The 9,313-nt window shown below is 38.4% G+C and overlaps 1 pseudogene; it reads left to right on the top strand.

The window, feature by feature from the left end:
* Nucleotides 1-9,313, top strand: part of LOC127516800 (carbohydrate sulfotransferase 3-like) — a 29,366-nt pseudogene that overhangs the window by 19,684 nt on the left and 369 nt on the right.

A 9,313-nucleotide genomic window follows, 5' to 3' on the forward strand; every position in this document is an offset into this window, starting at 1 on the left:
GCACGCCAGTTCTGTGCCTGCGCAAGATGAAATGCCTTTCCGTACCAGTAGGTGGCAGTAGCTGTACAGCCAATCTGAATGATCAGATGGCCCGACTGACCGACAAGCTCTAACGCCGATTCAACATGTCGAATCGGCCGAAAAAAAGCTGACGAGGACCAACTTCAGCCAACGGTGTGGAACACACTGAGAAAACTTAGTCGGGCAACGAACAAAAACTGCCCGACGGCCGGCCATCGGCTTGGTGTGTTTCTGCCTTTAGCAACTACATAGCAACCCCCTGCCAATCACCCACAGCACCCTACAGCATCATTACACACCATAAACTCCAAACTTCACTGACATTTTCCTTAGAAAATGTAAAAATGTAGCTATCTTCCATTTGATAGACTCCTTCTGCCTGAAGGAAAGATTTATTCAGACCATTTATGGAAACCAAACCTGTCGCCATATGTCAGATTGTGAAGCATAACCCTTGCATACTTTACATTTGTCTGCCATCAGTAATCAAGCACATGTAAAAGAAATCTACTAATATCCTCCTATATAACTTATAGTCCATGTCTGAAAAGACATAATTACCTTAAATTAATTACTTACAGTAACTACTGACAACTTGTGTAAGCAAAACACAAGCTACCAGACCTGGACTGCCCACAACTACAACAAGACTGTGTCTCAACAGGTTTAAGCCCCGGGTCCGCATGCAGCCCAAATTTCGAGACCGCGCGGATGGTGCGTGTGCAACAGTGCATGCGCAAGCAGGACAGAAGAGTCCACTAGGTGGCAATACGCACAGTACTGAGCACAATGTGCAGTCGTCGAAGAAGAGTGTGTAACGATTCAAAAACAAGATGAGTAAACTCAGAAGCATGCCTTCTCCATCGTTTTTGATTCCTGTTCTCTTGGTCTATCATCTGAACTATGTTGTACGGAGCCCCGCACATGACATGCAAGAAAAAAAATTAAATTGTGCGCATGATTTACTAATTCGTTCCTTCAATGTACTAAATCATGTGCACAATTTACCAAAACGTGCGCACGATTTACTATTTCGTTCCCTTGATTTATAAATCATGCGCATTATTTATAAATTGAGGGAATGAAATAGTAAATTGTGCGCATGTTTTAGTAAATCGAGGGAACAAGATATTAAATCGTTCTCACGTTGTAGTAAATTGAGGGAACGAATTATTAAATCGTGCCTACGATTTAGGCTACTATTTTTTTCTAGCATGTCACATCCGGGGCTCCATAATGTTGCAATGGTGGATGCACTATTTTTCTTCTCCGATCCTGCCCAGCGAATGTCCCATTGATGACACAATGTCTGGTAAAGAGTATCGAAAAAATTGTACTGTGCATGTGTCAAACTCGGTCGTTAGTATTCTTTGATAGATGTGCGGATGTGACTGAGCGCAAGACGCGTCCTGGCACGGAAAGTACAGTATACCCGGGGCTTTAGATGAATTAACCCATTTGTGCCAACATTTTTTTTGAATGGTTTCATGCATATAGTCATGTTAATAATGTCCTATGTGAACATGTTCTGCATTTATTTTCCCCAGGTTTTTTTTTTTTTTCTTTTTCTTAAAAATCATATTTGAATGTGCGGCAACTATAGTTGCCGGTGGGCAAATATGTTGTATGCACCCCTTCAATGTAAAATTTGAATAGGAGGAGAACATTTGGCATCTAACTCAAAATAACTGCTTTCAACAGATCAATCAAAGTCGAAGAACATATGATGCGAACCCAAAAAAGCTGCATCTAGCATATAATCTCTTCTATATGAAAACACAACAAACAACTAATCCATTTGTCTTAAAGTGGTGGAACATAGTGCAGAACAAAGTGCAGCCATTAAGTTGCTCCAACAGAGCATTGTGAATCAAAAAGTTAAATTACCTCGTTTATTAGAAAAAAATACACCTATATGTGACCCTGGGCCACAAAACCAGTCAGAAGTCGCACGGGTATATTTGTAGCAATAGCCAACAATACATTGTATGAGTCAAAATTATCGATTTTTTTTCTTTTATGGCAAAATCATTAGGATATTAAATAAAGATCATGTTCCATGAAGATATTTTGTAAATTTTCTACCGTAAATATATATTAAACAATTCTTTTTGTGAGTGGATATACATTGTTAAGGACTTAATTTGGACAACTTTAAAGGCAATTTTCTCAATATTTTGATTTTTTTGCACCTTAAGATTCCAGATTTTCAAATAGTTGTGTCTTGGCCAAATGTCCTATCCTACCAAACCATACATCAATGGAAAGCTTATGTATATTCAGCTTTCAGATGATGTATAAATCTCAATTTCAAAAAATTGACCCTTATGACTGGTTTTGTAGTCCAGGGTCACATATAACAAACAAACAAAAAATAAAAAAATAAAAAAATAAATAACTAACAAATAACAATATATAACAATATAAAATATTATGTATTTACAATGCAGATTGTGTCAAAGCAGCTTTACAGTGATAACTGGTATATAATTTTGGCTGCACAGCAGCTCTTAAAGAAAATGGTGTCAATGCAGGCAGGACCAAACAAGACAAATAACCTTGATTTATTAACCCATTAAACACAGTATACCCCATTTCCCCATGATATATGTACTTACAAGTCATTTGCCCACTGGCAACTATAGTTGCCGCTTGGACTTTTGACTAAGTATACAAAAAAACTATAGATCTGTAAGATTTGTTTTGTTTGGATGATTCTAAAGACCCTCATGATTATGTGTATATGTATATATATATATATATATGTCAACAAAAAATACTTAATATTAACATGAAAATTACTTTTCTTTGGGATGGTTTGGCTTCACTATGCTTCCTGGAAGTAAGGGTAGGAAGTTGACAGCCTTATGTCACAGGAAGGAAGTGAATACCTTTTTTTTGTTCTTGAAATCCTTTATTTGGTTGTTTGCTTGCATGTCATTGAGACATAAAACATGGAAAACATCTAGAAAAATACTTACAAAAGGAAAATGACATCCATACACTGCGGCAACTATAGTTGCCAGTGGGCTTAAATGGGTTGATTAACCTCATGTTCTAAAAATGGGAAACACTCATATCATCGTGGGAATAACTCAAGGTGAGTGTGGTGTTACTGTGTTTGTCATAAGTCATGTGCTTTGTGTTTTATTTCAGAGTCAAATTGGAGGAAAAAGATGAAGAAATAATCTGAGAGTAAAACACCTGCTGAACACAATCACACACAAGAATGCACATTAAATATAGCATTTCTGTCATCTTTATTGTGGCTCTAGTCATCATTGAAAAGGAAAACAACATTATTTCAAAGTAGGTACTTCTCTCACTCTCTTCTATTTATTCTTCTGTACGTGTGAATAACAGAGAACACTTTAAAATCAAAGGTTGTCATTCATTTTTCAATTTCTTTTACTGGAGAAATTGCTTCTTTGAGAAAAGATGAGATATTAAAGGGATATTTACCCACAAAATGATCATTCTGTCTCATAATTTACTCACTGTCACATGGTTCCAAACCTGTTTGACTTTCTTTCTTCTGTGGAACACAAAAGAAGATATTTTGAAGGCCACTGGGAACTACATTGGTTTTATTATATAAAACTCTCATGATATCTTTGCGTTTTGCAAAAGAAAGAAAGTCATACATGCTGTAAATGTAAATGATGACAGAATGATAATTTTTGGGTGAACTGACCGTTTAGCACTAATAGCAAATATTGTACCATTCACAGTTTCTGATGTCTTCTTCAGGGTGTCTGAAAAGCTGGTAAACTTGCCATGGTCCATCCAAGAGAGTGTCTCGCCTGCATCTGCAGCAGGAGGATGGAAACACATCCTTCTGCTGGCTACGACTCGCACAGGCTCCTCTTTCGTTGGTGAATTTTTTAACCAGCAGGGATCAAATATGTTTTACCTGTTTGAGCCGCTGCGGCATGTGGCGCGCATGTTATCAGTCAAGACTGGCGGGACGAACGCCACAGTCGCTGAACCGTTGTATCGAGACGTTCTGCATCAGCTGTTCCTCTGTGACTTTTCCCTTCTGGAGAGCTTTATCAAACCCCCGCCGAAGGATCATGTGACTGCTGCGCTCTTCCGCCGTGGATCTAGTCAGTCGCTGTGTGAAGAATCCGTCTGCACGCCAGTTGTTAGAAAAGTGTTTGAGCAATTCCATTGCCTTGAGCGGCGCTGCGGGCCGCTCAACCTGACGCTGGCCTCTCAGTCCTGCATGAAGAAGGAACATCACGCGATTAAGTCTGTCCGTGTGCAGCAGCTAGAGATGCTACGGTCGCTGGCTGAAGATCCCAGACTTGACATGAAGTTCATCCAGCTGGTCAGGGACCCTCGCGCTGTTCTCAGCTCACGAATGGTTGCCTTCTCCGGTGAATACAAGATCTGGAAGAGGTGGGCCGTGGATGAAGACCTTCCAGTGGACGAGGATGAAGTGATAAAACTCAAAGAAAACTGCAACAACATCCGCATGTCTGCTGAGACTGGACTCATGCAGCCACCATGGCTTCGCGGACGTTACATGCTAGTGCGCTATGAGGACATCGCACGATTCCCCATGCGCAAAGCTGCAGAGATGTACAGCTTTATAGGAATTCCCTTCACTGCAAAGGTGGAAGAATGGATCCTAAAAAATACTCAGGCATCTAAGAAAGTCAGTGGAGTTTATTCCACCCAGAAAAATTCCTCTGAACAGGTAGAGAAATGGAGGTTCAGCATTCCCTTCAAGCTGGTTCAGATGGTGCAGAAAGCATGCGGCCCCACCATGACTCTGTTCGGCTACAAGTTTGCTGAAAGCAAAGAAATGTTGATTGATAAATCAGTAAGCCTGATCGAAGAGAGAACATTCTTATGATAATATACATACTTCATAAGAAAAATGCTTTTTTTATATTTATGGCTAGTAAGTGAAAGCAAAAGCGATGTGCCCATGTTCATTTTTTGGGGGGTAAAAATACATAGTTCATTAGAGTAAGTACAGTAGAAAAAAGTACAGTAGAAAAAAATATAGCTGCAAGCAGCGACGATGGGCCCAAGCCTGGTGGCACCCCCAACCCGGTGGCTTCAGGGCAACTGTGCATGGCGGGCAATAGGCATTGAAAATGGGTAAACATAAAAGGACTATGTTGTAAGGAACCCCGCATCGGCCCAAAAACGGAATCCAACGGCCTGGGCGAAGGTTAACGCATGTATGCCTTTTCAGCGCATCTGTGAAGTTCACTTAATTTCACTCGTTTAATCTGACTCCAATTTTAAATGATTATTACTCTTAGGTTTTGTTCCCAATTGGAAATTAATCATTTGTTATGTATTAATTTAGATTTTTGATTATTCTGGGTATCTCATATTTCAATTATTCGTTCATTACGGACCCATATCACTTAGAAAAGTCACTTCGGCCGGTGAGTGCCTTTCATGATCACAAACTCGCCAGTTCTGATCTTAGTCAGAGGGTGCAGAGTTTACTAATGCATTTGAGTCGAACCGCCACATGCTTGTTCATACAAAAACACAGTTTTCTTAGTCACGATACTGCAACTTTCTAAGCCAGTTGATAGATAAAAATCAAAAAGTCCCATGATGTGCTAACATGCTCCTTTCATGGGCCTTTAGTTTGAATCTATCCTGACGCAGATTTGCGGAAATATGGACTCCAATAATCTACTGGTCATAATGATTTCAGAAGAATCCAGAATAAATCAAATAAAACATTTTATTTGTCAAGTAAAAATGTATCATGTCAATTTCATAGTTGGACAATTAGAAGCCAATTCAGAAATAATAAATGCATAACATCAGTTGAAATGCACATGCACACAGTGGTGGATTAGTGTTTGAAGACACTTGTCCATCACTGTGTGGGGGTCTCTGGCTACAGAAAATCCCCCCGACTGCTTTGCACTTTACCTTATATACAGACCAGAACAAAAGGGTTGTAAATATTTATTACACCAACACCTGTTTTGGGGGAGAGGAGTGGGTGTTTCAACACCCAAAAGGAGGACAGAATTCTCCTTAGTTTTTAATCTTCTTCATAATACCAGTGACTGCTGTGAAATTGAGACCATTTTACCAATCGCACTAAGACATTTAAAATTATACCAAACATGAAAGGAATAAACAATAGATACACCAGATACATTATACTTCTTGGAGAACTTTCAGTGACTTGAGTCAGGGGGAAAGGAAGGAGGGTGTGTGTGTGTTGGGGGGAGGGCTATTGCATCCTGTAGATGTGTGAGGGCAAGGCGTTGTCCTACGCTATTTCTTTGAGATCTTCTCCCCAGATGAGTTTTATTGCTTTATTGCAGGGTGCTTGATCTCAGTTTTTGTCTTAGCAGGAAAATCAAGTCTTACAATGTCAAAGTCATTTGAATACACCACATTTACTGCCCATATGATCACAAACCACAACAGCCACATCCATGAGACGTTTAAATTTAGATGAATTTCATGTCATAGGTCAATTTCAAATGAGTGCAGAATATCATCCTAATCTGCCATGTCTGTGTTTTTCTCAGACAACCTCTATAAAAATTCCAGAGCAAATTACATATTGTTATTTGCGCAATTTCAAATGTATTCTGAGAAATATAATCCAGACTTAATGAGATTGTCTGTAATTGCTGATGTTGTATTATCCTAACACTTCTCTTCATGTGTTTTTTTGACCTCCCTGAGCTACCGTTTGTGCACCAGTCTTATGCATCAAAAGCATGCTTTCATTTAATTTTAATATGTGTGGTATACAATGAAAAAAATATTTTAATATCAGTCTTAGGTAAGAGTAAGGTACATGTCTAGATTTTTCTGTTCACTTATACAAGTTTATTTTAAACAGCCACTTTATAAAATCATGTGAAATTGACTTAAATAGGGTTTTTTAATATTTTAATTAATATATTTGAATTATATCAATAAATAATTAATTTAAAGACGTGTCGTACATGATGCTCGCAAACACAGCACATGACCTTCTATAATGCCCATGTCTAGAAAACACACACTCTCCTCTGTAAAAAAAACAGAGATGCAAGTCTCGTATGAAATAGTACATGAAATCACAGGTGTCGGGTAATAATAATTGTAACGAAAACAACATTTAGAAAACTAGTCCTGTCTGAATAGTGATATAGTGTAATGGTTTCAAATGAGTGTGAAGTTATCATTTGCAGTTCCTTTTTTTTTTAAATAAGTTCAGCAATAAATGGGTAATCATTAAAAGGGTTAACAACCACTAATCAAAATTGTAAAACGCGCACACACACACACACACACAGACAGAGACGCCCTCCCCCAAATCGTGCGCACGATTTACTATTTCGTTCCCTCGATTTATAAATCATGCACATGATTTATAAATCGTGCGCACGTTTTAGTAAATCGAGGGAACGAAATATAAATCGTGCGCACGTTTTAGTAAATCGAGGGAACTAATTAATAAATCGTGCACACGATTTAGCCTACTATTTTTTTTCCTGCATGTTATGTCCGGGGCTCCGGAAAAAAAATCTGTCATGTATGCAGAAGTTATAAACACACTTCCTGTTTCCGTTTTTTTCACCATAAATTTGTTGCCTTGCCACAGCCAAACCGTTTGAGATATCAAAAATCCACTGGCAATTTAGCATCCTCAATGCCTTGACTTCATGTTGACTGAGTTTGGTGGTGATTGGATTAATCGCAGTATATCAAATTCCAGAGCATGCGTTTTTCAAACGACCCATAATAGCTAACTTCCTGTTGAGGTGGCGTATAACTTAGAGGAGGAAAGCTAATACATGCATGCGTGTTTGATATACCATTTTCGGACACCATTCAAGGGGGCGGTGTAGAGTCCTTGTGCCACGCCCGGGTCCCAGCCTCTGCGACGTCCTAATGTCCACAGATTCCAATGTGTGTGCCAATTTTCAAAAGTTTTTGAGCACGTTAAGGCCCCCAAAAGCCCCAGATAGCTGAAAAAAAAAAAAAAAAATTCTCTTTAGAAAAACAATAGGGCCCTGTGCTTTAGTGGCTTGGGCCCTAATTATTGAGTTGAAGTGAAATGGGACATAACAGATGTTTGAGGTATTTTCAAATCGAGCGCAGCGTTAGTTCAGTCAGGCCACGTAGGCATAGTGCTGCGACCAGCTGACGCAGTCATGCATGAAGGCATTCATGCATGAAGGCATTCATGCATGGAGGCATGAATCTTCATGAATAATGCCGTGATTCACACCTGAGAAGACAAAAGATTTGCATAATGACCTCTAATGACCTGCATAATGAGCCCTTTCAGTAAGGTAGGCTGTGAAAAAAACCCTCTGTGATCATGCTGATAACAGGATTAATGTCCACTCTTGACAAAAAAAAAACAAAAACATGATTTTTGTGATCTCATGCATGCACGTATTATTGCACATCATGTGAAATAAATTTTGTATAGGCCTATGTTAAATTACAGTACCAGTCAAAAGATTGGACACATTTTTTTAAAAGAAGTCTTAAGTCTCTAACCAAATAATGGTTTTCTATTTTAATATACTTTAAAATATAATGTATTTCTGTGATGCAAAGCATCTGAACATTCCTACCTCTATGGCATTTCATATAGGCTAATATATTTGTTATATTATATAGCCTAAATGTTAATGTGCAGTTGACAAACTATACATCATTAAAAAGATCTAAGACTCAAGCTTCACATTTTGACTCTTAAAATCTTATATTGACCGTAATTTCTTAATATGCTTAAAAGCATGCACATTTGGAGAAATATTGATGGATTCTCATATGTTTATGTCAATTGTCTATACAGAGGAATGATATTTACTCAATATTTATTGTCATCACTGTGAGCGCTGGATACTGTTTTCAATTCATACTTGCAGCTGGAGGGCGCTCTGTGCACCTTTAGTCCTCAAATATCTCAGTAAAAGAAGAGGCATATATTGTGACATTCCAGGAACTAACAGGCTTACAGAGATCGCTATAACATGCAGATAAACACTTTTCAAGATAATAAATACACTATTGCGATGATGTATACATGTATTGCCTCAGAATTTGTGTCTAAATAGCGCTCGCTCCATAGGCGTGGCTGCATTAGCGGATAATGAGCTGAATCACGGGCGTCTGACATGTGTCTCTTTATATTCAGATTACATAAACAGAGAATTTTTGTTTTCGATTTGACTTACAAGATTTAAAACCTGACATTTCAACGTTTCTTTAGACATAAGTCTAATTTTTTTGTGATTAGTATTTACTAAGTTACAGTTCATTTTCTGAGAACTATCAGATTGGA

Source organism: Ctenopharyngodon idella, chromosome 7 (assembly GCF_019924925.1).
Source record: "Ctenopharyngodon idella isolate HZGC_01 chromosome 7, HZGC01, whole genome shotgun sequence".
Lineage (NCBI taxonomy): Eukaryota > Metazoa > Chordata > Actinopteri > Cypriniformes > Xenocyprididae > Ctenopharyngodon > Ctenopharyngodon idella.